The sequence below is a fragment of the Ranitomeya variabilis genome, chromosome 5 (assembly GCF_051348905.1).
Source record: "Ranitomeya variabilis isolate aRanVar5 chromosome 5, aRanVar5.hap1, whole genome shotgun sequence".
NCBI classification, from domain to species: Eukaryota; Metazoa; Chordata; class Amphibia; order Anura; family Dendrobatidae; genus Ranitomeya; species Ranitomeya variabilis.
Window position 1 is genome coordinate 409,091,809 of NC_135236.1, and position 13,601 is coordinate 409,105,409.

General features: G+C 46.5%; 2 protein-coding genes across 3 annotated transcripts in view; one reads left to right on the forward strand and one right to left on the reverse strand.

Moving 5' to 3' along the window:
- TMEM117 (transmembrane protein 117) overlaps positions 1 to 13,601 on the reverse strand; it is a 606,553-nt gene that overhangs the window by 589,631 nt on the left and 3,321 nt on the right. The window contains exon 1 of one of the 2 annotated variants that reach the window (XM_077265137.1): positions 7,184 to 7,570. The exons of the other annotated variant lie outside the window; for it this stretch is intronic. The gene's annotated coding sequence lies outside the window, so the exon portion shown is untranslated. Of the gene's footprint in view, positions 1 to 7,183; positions 7,571 to 13,601 lie in introns of those variants that run through there. 2 annotated transcript variants of the gene reach the window in all.
- Positions 11,581 to 13,601, forward strand: part of TWF1 (twinfilin actin binding protein 1) — a 108,894-nt gene continuing 106,873 nt past the window's right edge. The window contains exon 1 of the mRNA XM_077265141.1: positions 11,581 to 11,867. The gene's annotated coding sequence lies outside the window, so the exon portion shown is untranslated. The remainder of the gene's footprint in view (positions 11,868 to 13,601) is intronic.

Below are 13,601 nucleotides of genomic sequence, written 5' to 3' on the forward strand. Positions count from 1 at the left end.
AAATCCAGGTATACACGCACCCCTCATCCCCATCCTGGCATGCATGGCCCCTCATCCCCATCCTGGTATGCATGGCCCCTTCATCCCCATCCTGGTATGCATGGCTCCCTCATCCCTATCCTGGTATGCATGGCCCCTCATCCCCATCCTGGTATGCATGGCCCCTTCATCCCCATCCTGGTATGCATGGCTCCCTCATCCCTATCCTAGTATGCATGGCCCCTCATCCCCATCCTGGAATGCATGGCCCCCTCATCCCTATCCTAGTATGCATGGCCCTCTCATCCCTATCCTGGTGTGCATGGCCCTCTCATCCCTATCCTGGTATGCATGGCTCCCTCATCCCTATCCTGGTATGCATGGCCCCTCATCCCCATCCTGGTATGCATGGCCCCTTCATCCCCATCCTGGTATGCATGGCTCCCTCATCCCTATCCTAGTATGCATGGCCCCTCATCCCCATCCTGGAATGCATGGCCCCCTCATCCCTATCCTAGTATGCATGGCCCCCTCATCCCTATCCTAGTATGCATGGCCCTCTCATCCCTATCCTGGTGTGCATGGCCCCCTCATCCCTATCCTGGTATGCATGGCTCCCTCATCCCTATCCTAGTATGCATGGCCCCTCATCCCCATCCTGGCATGCATGGCCCCGTCATCCCTATCCTAGTATGCATGGCCCTCTCATCCCTATCCTGGTGTGCATGGCCCCCTCATCCCTATCTTGGTATGTATGGCCCCGTCATTCCTATCCTAGTATGCATGGCCCTCTCATCTCTATCCTGGTATGTATGGCCCCCTCATCCCTATCTTAGTATGCATGGCCCCCTCATCCCTATCCTGGTATGCATGGCCCCGTCATCCCCATCGTGGTATGCATGGCCCCATCATCTCTATCCTAGTATGCATGGCCCCCTCATCCCCATCCTGGTATGCATGGCCCCCTCATCCCTATCCTGGTATGCATGGCCCCGTCATCCCTATCCTAGTATGCATGGCCCCCTCATCCCCATCCTGGAATGCACGGCCCCCTCATCCCCATCCTGGTATGCATGGCCCCATCATCCCTATCCTAGTATGCATGGCCCGCTCATCCCTATCCTGGTATGTATGGCCCCCTCATCCCTATCCTGGTATGCATGGCCCTCTCATCCCTATCCTGGTATGCATGGCCCTCTCATCCCTATCCTGGTATGTATGGCCCCGTCATCCCTATCCTAGTATGCATGGACCTCTCATCCCTATCCTGGTGTGCATGGCTCCTCATCCCCATCCTGGTATGCATGGCCCCCTCATCCCTTTCCTGGTATGCATGGCCCCGTCATGCCCATCCTGGTATGCATGGCCCCCTCATCTCCATCCTGGTATGCATGGCCCCCTCATCCCTATCCTGGTATGTATGGCACCCTCATCCCTATCCTGGTATGCATGGTCCCGTCATCCCTATCCTGGTATGTATGGCCCCGTCATTCCTATCCTAGTATGCATGGCCCTCTCATCTCTATCCTGGTATGTATGGCCCCCTCATCCCCATCCTGGTATGCATGGCCCCCTTATCCCTATCCTGGTATGCATGGCCCCCTCATCCCTATCCTGGTATGCATGGCCCCCTCATCCCTATCCTGGTATGCATGGCCCCCTCATCCCTATCCTGGTATGCATGGCCCCCTCATCCCTATCCTGGTATGCATGGCCCCCTCATCCCTATCCTGGTATGCACGGCCCCCTCATCCCTATCCTCGTGTGCAGGGCCTCATCCCTATCCTGGTATGCATGGCCCCCTCATCCCTATCCTGGTATGTATGGCCCCGTCATTCCTATCCTACTATGCATGGCCCTCTCATCTCTATCCTGGTATGTATGGCCCCCTCATCCCTATCCTAGTATGCATGGCCCCCTCATCCCTATCCTGGTATGCATGGCCCCCTCATCCCCATCCTGGTATGCATGGCCCCCTCATCCCCATCGTGGTATGCATGGCCCCCTCATCCCCATCGTGGTATGCATGGCCCCATCATCCCTATCCTAGTATGCATGGCCCTCTCATCTCTATCCTGGTATGTATGGCCCCCTCATCCCTATCCTAGTATGCATGGCCCCCTCATCCCCATCCTGGTATGCATGGCCCCCTCATCCCTATCCTGGTATGCATGGCCCCGTCATCCCTATCCTAGTATGCATGGCCCCCTCATCCCCATCCTGGTATGCACGGCCCCCTCATCCCCATCCTGGTATGCATGGCCCCATCATCCCTATCCTAGTATGCATGGCCCGCTCATCCCTATCCTGGTATGTATGGCCCCCTCATCCCTATCCTGGTATGCATGGCCCTCTCATCCCTATCCTGGTATGTATGGCCCCGTCATCCCTATCCTAGTATGCATGGATTTCTCATCCCTATCCTGGTGTGCATGGCTCCTCATCCCCATCATGGTATGCATGGCCCCCTCATCCCTTTCCTGGTATGCATGGCCCCGTCATGCCCATCCTGGTATGCATGGCCCCGTCATGCCCATCCTGGTATGCATGGCCCCCTCATCCCTATCCTGGTATGTATGGCACCCTCATCCCTATCCTGGTATGCATGGCCCCGTCATCCCTATCCTGGTATGTATGGCCCCGTCATTCCTATCCTAGTATGCATGGCCCTCTCATCTCTATCCTGGTATGTATGGCCCCCTCATCCCTATCCTAGTATGCATGGCCCCCTCATCCCCATCCTGGTATGCATGGCCCCCTCATCCCTTTCCTGGTATGCATGGCCCCGTCATGCCTATCCTGGTATGCATGGCTCCTCATCCCTATCCTGGTATGTATGGCCCCCTCATCCCTATCCTGGTATGTATGGCCCCCTCATCCCTATCCTGGTATGCATGGCCCTCTCATCCCTATCCTGGTATGTATGGCCCCGTCATCCCTATCCTAGTATGCATGGCCCTCTCATCCCTATCCTGGTGTGCATGGCTCCTCATCCCCATCCTGGTATGCATGGCCCCCTCATCCCTTTCCTGGTATGCATGGCCCTATCATGCCTATCCTGGTATGCATGGCTCCTCATCCCTATCCTGGTGTGCATGGCTCCTCATCCCTATCCTGGTACGCATGTCCCCCCTCATCCCAATCCTGGTATGCATGGCCTCCTCATCCCTATCCTGGCACGCATGGCCTCCTCATCCCGATTCTGGGACGCATGGCCTCCTCATCCCGATCCTGGCACGCATGGCCATCTCAACCCGATCCTGGAATGCATGTCCCCCTCATCCCTATACTGATATGCATGACCTCCTCATCCCCATCCTGGCACGTATGGCCTCCTCATCCCCATCCTGGAATGCATGGCCCCCTCATCCTTATCCTAGTATGCATGACCCTCTCATCCCTATCCTGATATGCATGGTTCCTCATCCCTATCCTGGTATGCATGGCCCCCTCATACCTATGCTGGTACTCATGGCCCTCTCATCTCTATCCTGGTACTCATGGCCCCCTCATCCCAATTGTGGTATGCATAGTTTCCTCATCCCCGTCCTGGTATGCATGGCCCCCCATCCTGGTATGCATGGCCCCCTCATCCCTATCCTGATATGCATGGCCCTCTCATCCCTATCCTGGTATGCATGACTCCATCATCCCTATCCTGGTAGGCATTGCCCCCTCATCCCTATCCTAGTATGCATGGCTCCCTCATCCCTATCCTGGTAGGCATGGCCCCCTCATCCCTATCCTGGTATGCATGGCCCCCTCATCCCTATCCTGGTATGCATGGCCCCCTCATCCCTAGCCTGGTATGCATGGCCCCCTCATCCCTATCCTGGTATGCATGGCCCCCTCATCCCTATCCTGGTATGCATGGCCCCCTCATCCCTATCCTGGTAGGCATGGCCCCCTCATCCCTATCCTGGTATGCATGGCCCCCTCATCCCTATCCTGGTATGCATGGCCCCCTCATCCCTATCCTGGTATGCATGGTCCCCTCCTTGGACTAAAATGTTGTCTTTGTTATGCGAGTGGCTTCTTGGCGCTTAAGGATGTTGCTACCATCTCAAAACTCACTTCAATGCACTGAATTAACTGTAATGCTGCTGTTACATGGCCCTCTCATCCCTATCCTGGTATGCATGGCCCCCTCATCCCTATCCTAGTATGCATGGCTCCCTCATCCCTATCCTGGTAGGCATGGCCCCCTCATCCCTATCCTGGTATGCATGGCCCCCTCATCCCTATCCTGGTATACATGGCCCCCTCATCTCTATCCTGGTATGCATGGTCCCCTCATCCCTATCCTAGTATACATGGCCCCCTCATCCCTATCCTGGTATGCATGGCCCCCTCATCCCTATCCTAGTATGCATGGCCCTCTCATCTCTATCCTGGTATGTATGGCCCCCTCATCCCTATCCTGGTATGCATGGCCCCCTCATCCCTATCCTAGTATACATGGCCCCCTCATCCCTATCCTAGTATGCATGGCCCCCTCATCCCTATCCTGGTATGCATGGCCCCCTCATCTCTATCTTGGTATGCATGGCCCCCTCATCCCTATCCTGGTATACATGGCCCCCTCATCTCTATCCTGGTATGCATGGTCCCCTCATCCCTATCCTAGTATACATGGCCCCCTCATCCCTATCCTGGTATGCATGGCCCCCTCATCCCTATCCTAGTATGCATGGCCCTCTCATCTCTATCCTGGTATGTATGGCCCCCTCATCCCTATCCTGGTATGCATGGCCCCCTCATCCCTATCCTAGTATGCATGGCCCCCTCATCCCTATCCTAGTATACATGGCCCCCTCATCCCTATCCTGGTATGCATGGCCCCCTCATCCCTATCCTGGTATGCATGGCCCCCTCATCCCTATCCTGGTATGCATGGCCCCCTCATCCCTATCCTGGTATGCATGGCCCCCTCATCCCTATCCTGGTATGCATGGCCCCCTCATCTCTATCCTGGTATGCATGGTCCCCTCATCCCTATCCTAGTATACATGGCCCCCTCATCCCTATCCTAGTATGCATGGCCCCCTCATCCCTATCCTAGTATACATGGCCCCCTCATCCCTATCCTAGTATGCATGGCCCCATCATCCCTATCCTGGTATGCATGGCCCCCTCATCCCTATCCTGGTATGCATGGCTCCCTCATCCCTATCCTGGTATGCATGGCCCCCTCATTCCTATCCTGGTATGCATGGCTCCCTCATCCCTATCCTGGTATGCATGGCTCCCTCATCCCTATCCTGGTATGCATGGCCCCCTCATCCCTATCCTAGTATACATGGCCCCCTCATCCCTATCCTAGTATGCATGGCCCCATCATCCCTATCCTGGTATGCATGGCTCCCTCATCCCTATCCTGGTATACATGGTCCCCTCATCCCTATCCTGGTATGCATGGCCCCCTCATCCCTATCCTGGTATGCATGGCCCCCTCATCCCTATCCTGGTATGCATGCCCCCCTCATCCCTATCCTGGTATGCATGGCCCCCTCATCCCTATCCTAGTATACATGGCCCCCTCATCCCTATCCTAGTATGCATGGCCCCATCATCCCTATCCTGGTATGCATGGCCCCCTCATCCCTATCCTGGTATGCATGGCCCCCTCATCCCTATCTCCGTATGCATGGCCCCCTCATCCCTATCCTGGCATGCATGGTCCCCTCCTTGGAATAAAATGTTGTCTTTGTTATGCGAGTGGCTTCTTGGCGCTTAAGGATGTTGCTACCATCTCAAAACTCACTTCAATGCACTGAATTAACTGTAATGCTGCGGTTAGTGCAATATTTCAGAATCTGGGGCCCCACTTTGAATTTTGCCTAGAGCAACAATTTGTCTAAAACCGGCCCTGCTGCTGCTGTATGTGGTATTTGTTTGGGAGGGTGTGTATGTTTTATATTTCTTTACATACTGTTTACAGTATTTATGATGTAGCATGCAGTATTTGTGATGCTGTATACAGTATATCTGATGCTGTATGCAGTATTTATTTGTGATGCTGTGTATGTTTTGTACTGGTTTATTTGCTGTGTGCAGTATTTATTTGTGATCTAGCATGCAGTATTTATTTGTGATTCTGTGTACAGTATTTGTGATGCCATTTGCAGTATTTGTTTGCGAGGTTGAGTATCGTTTGTACTGGTTTACATGCTGTGCGATACCTTTATTTGCGATGTAGTATGCAGTAGTTATTTGTGATGCTGTGTGCGGTATTTGTGATGCTTTGTGCGGTATTTATTTGTGCTACTGTGTACAGTATTTAATTGCAATGCTGCGTACACTGCTTATTTGTGACACTGTGTGTAGTATTTGTGATGCTGTGTGCAGTATTTTGATGGTGTGTGCAGTATTTATGTGATGCTGTGTGCAGTATTTATTTGTGATGCTGTGTGCAGCAATTGTGATGCTGTGTGCAGTATTTATTTGCAATGCTGTGTACAGTGTTATTTGTGATTCTGTGTGCAGCATTTAACTGTGATGCTGTGTGCAGTATTTATTTGTGTTGCTGTATGCAGTATTTGTTTGTGATGCTGTGTGCCGTATTTATTTGTGATGCTGTGTGTATTATTTGTGATGCTGAGTGCAGTATTTGTGACGCTCTGTGCGGTATTTATTTGTGATGCTGTGTGCGGTATTTATTTGTGACGCTGTGTGCAGTATTTATTTGTGATGCTGTGTGCAGTATTTATTTGTCATGCTGTGTGCGGTATTTATTTGTGATGCTGTGTGCGGTATTTATTTGTGATGCTGTGTGCAGTATTTATTTGTCATGCTGTGTGCGGTATTTATTTGTGATGCTGTGTGCGGTATTTATTTGTGATGCTGTGTGCGGTATTTGTGATGCTGTGTGCGGTATTTATTTGTGATGCTGTGTGCCAGTGCCATAACTATAAACTTTGGGGCCCCGGGGCAAAACTTCATAGTGGGGCCCCTCAACATTTCAATCACTAGAGGTTGTGCGGAACGTGGTGAAGCCTGCTACGCATTGTTGTATACAACACACAGGCTTCACCACGCTCCGCAAGACCTTTAATAGATTTTAATAAATAATCGTATATCTGCGCTAGAAATAATCCCTTTATGCTAAAAAAAAAAAAAAAAATCCCTCTTTTGTTACCACTAATAGTCAAGGGCACCTCTACTATTATCTATTGAATATTTCACGTCCTATATTAAAATTTACCTTATGATACACTGTAAAATCTTCCAATTCTTCTAGCGAGCACTGAAATTTTCAGCAGATTAGATCTCTTGTGGCTCAGTTAGCTCCTCCGTTCCTCAGCTCTTCAGTAATTCTCCATGCAGCGAATCTGGGTATTGAAGTGGTGTTCTTAAAAGCCGGTGTATTCACGATGAGAGTGCGGGTAGTAAGCCCTGCCCCGGCCGGCGGCAGAACTCACCAAAGCCGTCACTCGTTCCTGTCAGCGTGGGGTAGATGCACGCTGTAGAAAGTAGCCGCTCGGTTCACTGGCAGTGCAGGACCTTGCGTGACGTCACGGTCACGTGATAACACACGTGACTGGCTATGGATAGTGCAAAGGACCAATTCCAACTAGTTTCGGAACAGACGTGTTCCTTCCTCAGGGATGGTCCCTAGGAGTATCTCTGCACTTTTTATCCACATTCGCGATCACCTGACTCCTTCATGTATTAAACGCAAACAGCTCGATTTCACAGTTTAAACCCTTTGGCATTAAAGTGTCTAGTTCAAATATCATGCGGCTTTCCTCTCTTGACATCTGTTTTATGTAGTTACCTTTTCACCAACTTTTGTTTACTATTTTCAGGCCCGTGATAGTAGTCCCTTTTATTAAGCCTCCATGTTCGGTCAGGAAGTGTTTTGATAATGGATGGCCTTGGAATTTCTTATTTATATTCCTCAGATGTTCCTTTATTCTTATCTGTAGGGGTCGCTTTGTTCTCCCTATATAGAGTTTATTGCATGGGCATTTTATGGAATAAATAACTCCTTCGGTGTTACAGGATATGTGATCCTTAATTGTCCATTCATTTGGCCCATTTGAAATCGATAATTGTTTCTTGTAATTTAGTTGCTTACAGGGTTTACATTTACGGCATGGATAAAATCCTTGACATATGCGGTAGGGGGGATGGATCATCAGGGCTTGTGGATTTGGAACCGTTGGAGCTACTTTATTCGCCAAATTGTTGGCCTTTCTATATATAAACACTGGGTGCTCTGGAATTTTTTCACCTATAATTTTGTCTTCCCTTAGGATGTCCCAGTGTTTATTTACTATCTTTTTGAATAGATGAGTATTGGCGTTAAATTGTGTAATTATCGGAACTACATCTAGTGCTTTCCGATTTTCTCCTTTCTCTTTATATTTTAGTCGTTGGGTTCTAGGTAACCTTTCGAATAGCTGTTTTGTCCTGGATAGATGGTTCTGAGAGTAACCCTTCTGAACAAATTTGGTGGTCAGAGTTTCCACTTCCCGGTTGAAATCCTTTGTATTTGTACAGTTCCTGTGGGCCCGAATAAATTGACTTCTCGGAACATTAATCAACCAGCTGGGAAGATGACAGCTTTCTAGAGATATATAGTTGTTGGCATCGGTAGGTTTATGGAAGGTCTTGGTATGAATTTTGCCATTCTCAATAAAAATAGTTAAATCTAAAAAATTAATGGATTCGGAACTGGTGGTGCCCATAAAATTTAAAAAATACTCGTTTTTATTTAAATTAGTAATAAAATCTGACAATGAGTCAGGGCCCCCGGACCATATAAAAACAATATCATTAATAAAACGTTGCCAGAGTACCAGGTTCGCACATCTAGGTTCCCTATTATAAATGGTTTGATGTTCTCATTTTCCTACATATAAGTTTGCATAGCTTGGTGCGAACCTGGTACCCATGGCTGTACCCCATTGCTGGGAGTAGTGGTGCGCCTCATATCTAAAATAGTTATGAGTTAGTATAAACCTCATACAATCTAAAATAAATAGGATTTGTTCCTCCGGTAATATCCCTTGTCTGTCCAGGAAGAATTTTGCGGCCTCGCAACCTTTGTCGTGCTGTATAATTGTATACAGTGAGGTGATATCCAGTGTACCCATGATGTAATGTTCTTTCCATTCCACTTTCTCTAGGATTCTGAGTATGTGGGTACTATCTTTAAGATGTGATTGAAGCTTAGGGACCAATTTCTGAAGGTGGTAGTCTACATACTTTGACATATTGGCTGTGAGGCAGCCTATCCCAGATATAATGGGTCTCCCCGGCGGGTTTATTGAGCACTTATGGATCTTTGGAAGATAGTAAAAGTACGGTATTCTTGGAAGTTCTGTATTCATAAATTCAAATTCTTGTTTCGTAAGTATTCCTTGGTCTCTTCCCCTTTTTAGCAGGACTTTGCTCCTCAATATATTTATCTGATGGATCACTGGGTAAGATACTGTACGTACATCGATCCCCCAGTAGTCGTAAAGCTTCTTTTGCATAGTCCTCTGAATTTAGAATGACTATGCCTCCCCCTTTGTCTGCTGATCTAATTACTATTTTTTTGTTATCCTGCATCTGCCTTATGGCTTTGCGTTCCTCATTTGTTAAATTGTTCTTGAATTTCATACATCTCTTATTTGAGATCTTTCTGATATCGCGTATTACATTCTTTTGGAACGCCTCAAACGATTCTGAATATTCTTGGATCGGATTAAAGTTAGATTTTGTCTTTAGAGAGGTATGTACCTAAGGGTCTGCTAATTGAGGGGGAGTGTTTGGAGTGATAGCTTTATTTTTTAGGAAGTATTTTTTAATCGCTAATTGCCTCATAAATAATTTAATTCCAATGAAAGCCTGGAATTTGTTGAATTTTGTACTTGGGGCATATTTCAATCCTCTATTAAGAAGAGAGATTTCATTTTTCTCCAGTTTGTGTTTGCTCAAATTAATTTTTTTTTGTTGTTGATCATCTTTAATAGCTAGTTTTTTTTATTACTTTGTTTCCTCTTTTTTGGGGTAGGTTTCCCAGGCCTACAGACCCTTTTTCGTGTTTTTTTTAACCTAATTGAAAAAAAGGATGATTTCTCTGTTTCGTTTTTTGTTCACCTGCTCGACTATGTGGCGTCTGTTTAGGAGTTTTTTTTACGGATTTTTTTGACACTTTTAATTTTTTGGTGAGGGGATTCGTAGCATTGTTCTGATTTCCGGTGTTCCCCCCACTTGTGGATGGGGATACATCTTCATTGTCTAAGATATGGAATCTATTTTGAAAAGCCTGTGATGCTATAGGTGTATATATTGATATTTCATGGGTAGAGGGCCATGAATCTCGTGAGTTAATACTGGTTTCCATATGGTGGGTACTCTCCTGATTTTCTCTAGTCTCTATTTCTTCAGTTGGATATATCGAAAATCTGTCATCCGATGTGGAGCTGCCTATGGTTTCATCTAATATTTCCAGTTGACTTATTCTCCTAGGTGTTTGTAAATCCACTCCTGATTCTTTGGCCTCATTTTCTGGAACTTCTTGTGTCTCTATTCTCAATGTAGCTGTATTTTTCTGTCCGGGACTAAATCCCTGCCCAATTTATTCCGTTTTTTTTCCAGAATTTCCTTCTCTTTTGCCAAGATTCTCAACCTAATTCTCACCAAATTTGTTCAGAAGGGTTACTCTCAGAACCATCTATCCAGGACAAAACAGCTATTGGAAAAGTTACCTAGAACTCAACGACTAAAGTATAAAGAGAAAGGAGAAAATCGGAAAGAACTAGATGTAGTTCCGATAATTACACAATTTAACGCCAATACTCATCTATTCAAAAAGATAGTAAATAAACACTGGGACATCCTAAGGGAAGACAAAATTATAGGTGAAAAAATTCCAGAGCACCCAGTGTTTATATATAGAAAGGCCAACAATTTGGCGAATGAAGTAGCTCCAACGGTTCCAAATCCACAAGCCCTGATGATCCATCCCCCCTACCGCATATGTCAAGGATTTTATCCATGCCGTAAATGTAAACCCTGTAAGCAACTAAATTACAAGAAACAATTATCAATTTCAAATGGGCCAAATGAATGGACAATTAAGGATCACATATCCTGTAACACCGAAGGAGTTATTTATTCCATAAAATGCCCATGCAATAAACTCTATATAGGGAGAACAAAGCGGCCCCTACAGATAAGAATAAAGGAACATCTGAGGAATATAAATAAGAAATTCCAAGGCCATCCATTATCAAAACACTTCCTGACCGAACACGGAGGCTCAATAAAAGGGACTAGTATCACGGGCCTAAAAATAGTAAACAAAAGTTGGTGAAAAGGTAACTACATAAAACAGATGTCAAGAGAGGAAAGCCGCATGATATTTGAACTAGACACTTTAATGCCAAAGGGTTTAAACTGTGAAATCGAGCTGTTTGCGTTTAATACATGAAGGAGTCAGGTGATCGCGAATGTGGATAAAAAGTGCAGAGATACTCCTAGGGACCATCCCTGAGGAAGGAACACGTCTGTTCCGAAACTAGTTGGAATTGGTCCTTTGCACTATCCATAGCCAGTCACGTGTGTTATCACATGACCGTGACGTCACGCAAGGTCCTGCACTGCCAGTGAACCGAGCGGCTACTTTCTACAGCGTGCATCTACTCCACGCTGACAGGAACGAGTGACGGCTTTGGTGAGTTCTGCCGCCGGCCGGGGCAGGGCTTACTACCCGCACTCTCATTGTGAATACACCGGCTTTTAAGAACACCAGTTCAATACCCAGATTCGCTGCATGGAGAATTAATGAAGAGCTGAGGAACGGAGGAGCTAACTGAGCCACAAGAGATCTAATCTGCTGAAAATTTCAGTGGTCGCTAGAAGAATTGGAAGATTTTACTGTGTATCATAAGGTAAATTTTAATATAGGACGTGAAATATTCAATAGATTATAGTAGAGGTGCCCTTGACTATTAGTGGTAACAAAAGAGGGATTTTTTTTTTTTTTTTAGCATAAAGGGATTATTTCTAGCGCAGATATACGATTATTTATTTTAATTGGAATTTTAATTCCATTATACGACACAGAGAAGTGGTACTGTGTCATTATCTGCTGCAAGAATTCAATATAGCAAGCGCCACTGGTGTCTAGATATTTACTTTAATAGATTTTGTTTATGATGCAAGTTTTAGAAGTTAAATATTCAGTGAATATGTTTGGAAAATTAATAAGGTGAATAATTCAAAATATTGCACAATTTTCAAATAACTGTATATGTTTATTAAATATTAAGTAGTTTTAAACAGTATACAGTACAGACCAAAAGTTTGGACACATCTTCTCACTTAAAGATTTTTCTGTATTTTCATGACTATGAAAACTGTACTTTCACACTGAAGGCATCAAAACTATGAATTAGCACATGTGGAATTATATACTGAACAAAAAAGTGTGAAACAACTGAAAATATGTCTTATATTCTAGGTTCTTCAAAGTAGCCACCTTTTGCTTTGATGACTGCTTTGCACACTCTTGGCATTCTCTTGATGAGCTACAAGAGGTAGTCACCGGGAATGGTTTTCACTTCACAGGTGTGCCCTGTCAGGTTTAATAAGTGGGATTTCTTGCCTTATAAATGGGGTTGGGACCATCAGTTATGTTGAGCAGAATGTCTGGTGGATACACAGCTGATAGTCCTACTGAATAGACTGTTAGAATTTGTATTATGGCAAGAAAAAAGCAGCTAAGAAAAACGAGTGGACTTAAGAAATGAAGGTCAGTCAGTCCGAAAAATTGGGAAAACTTTGAAAGTGTCCCCAAGTGCAGTGGCAAAAACCATCAAACTCTACACAGAAATTGGCTCACATGAGGACCGCCCCAGGAAAGGAAGACCAAGAGTCACCTCTGCTTCTGAGGATAAGTTTATCCAAGTCACCAGCCTCAGAAATCGCAGGTTAACAGCAGCTCAGATTAGAGACCAGGTCAATGCCACACACAGTTCTAGCAGCAGACACATCTCTACAACAACTGGTAAGAGGAGACTTTGTGCAGCAGGCCTTCATGGTAAAATATCTGCTAAGAAACCACTGCTAAGGACAGGCAACAAGCTGAAGAGACTTGTTTGGGCTAAAGAACACAAGGAATGGACATTAGACCAGAGGAAATCAGTGCTTTAGTCTGATAAGTCCAAATTTGAGATCTTTGGTTCCAACCACCGTGTCTTTGTGCGACGCAGAAAAGGTGAAGGGATGGACTGTACATGCCTGGTTCCCACCGTAAAGCATGGAGGAGGAGGTGTGATGGTGTGGGGGTGCTTTGCTGGGGACACTGTTGGGGATTTATTCAAAATTGAAGGCATACTGATCCAGCATGGCTACCACGGCATCTTGCAGCGGCATGCTATTCCATCCGGTTTGCGTTTAGTTGGACCATCATTTATTTTTCAACAGGACAATGACCCCAAACACACCTCCAGGCTGTGTAAGGGATATTTGACCAAGAAGGAGAGTGATGGGGTGCTGCGCCAGATGACCTGGCCTCCACAGTTACCAGACCTGAACCCAACCAAGATGGTTTGGGGTGAGCTGGACAGCAGAGTGAAGGCAAAAGGACCTATAGGAGGTGGAGCCGCATATTCATCACTGTA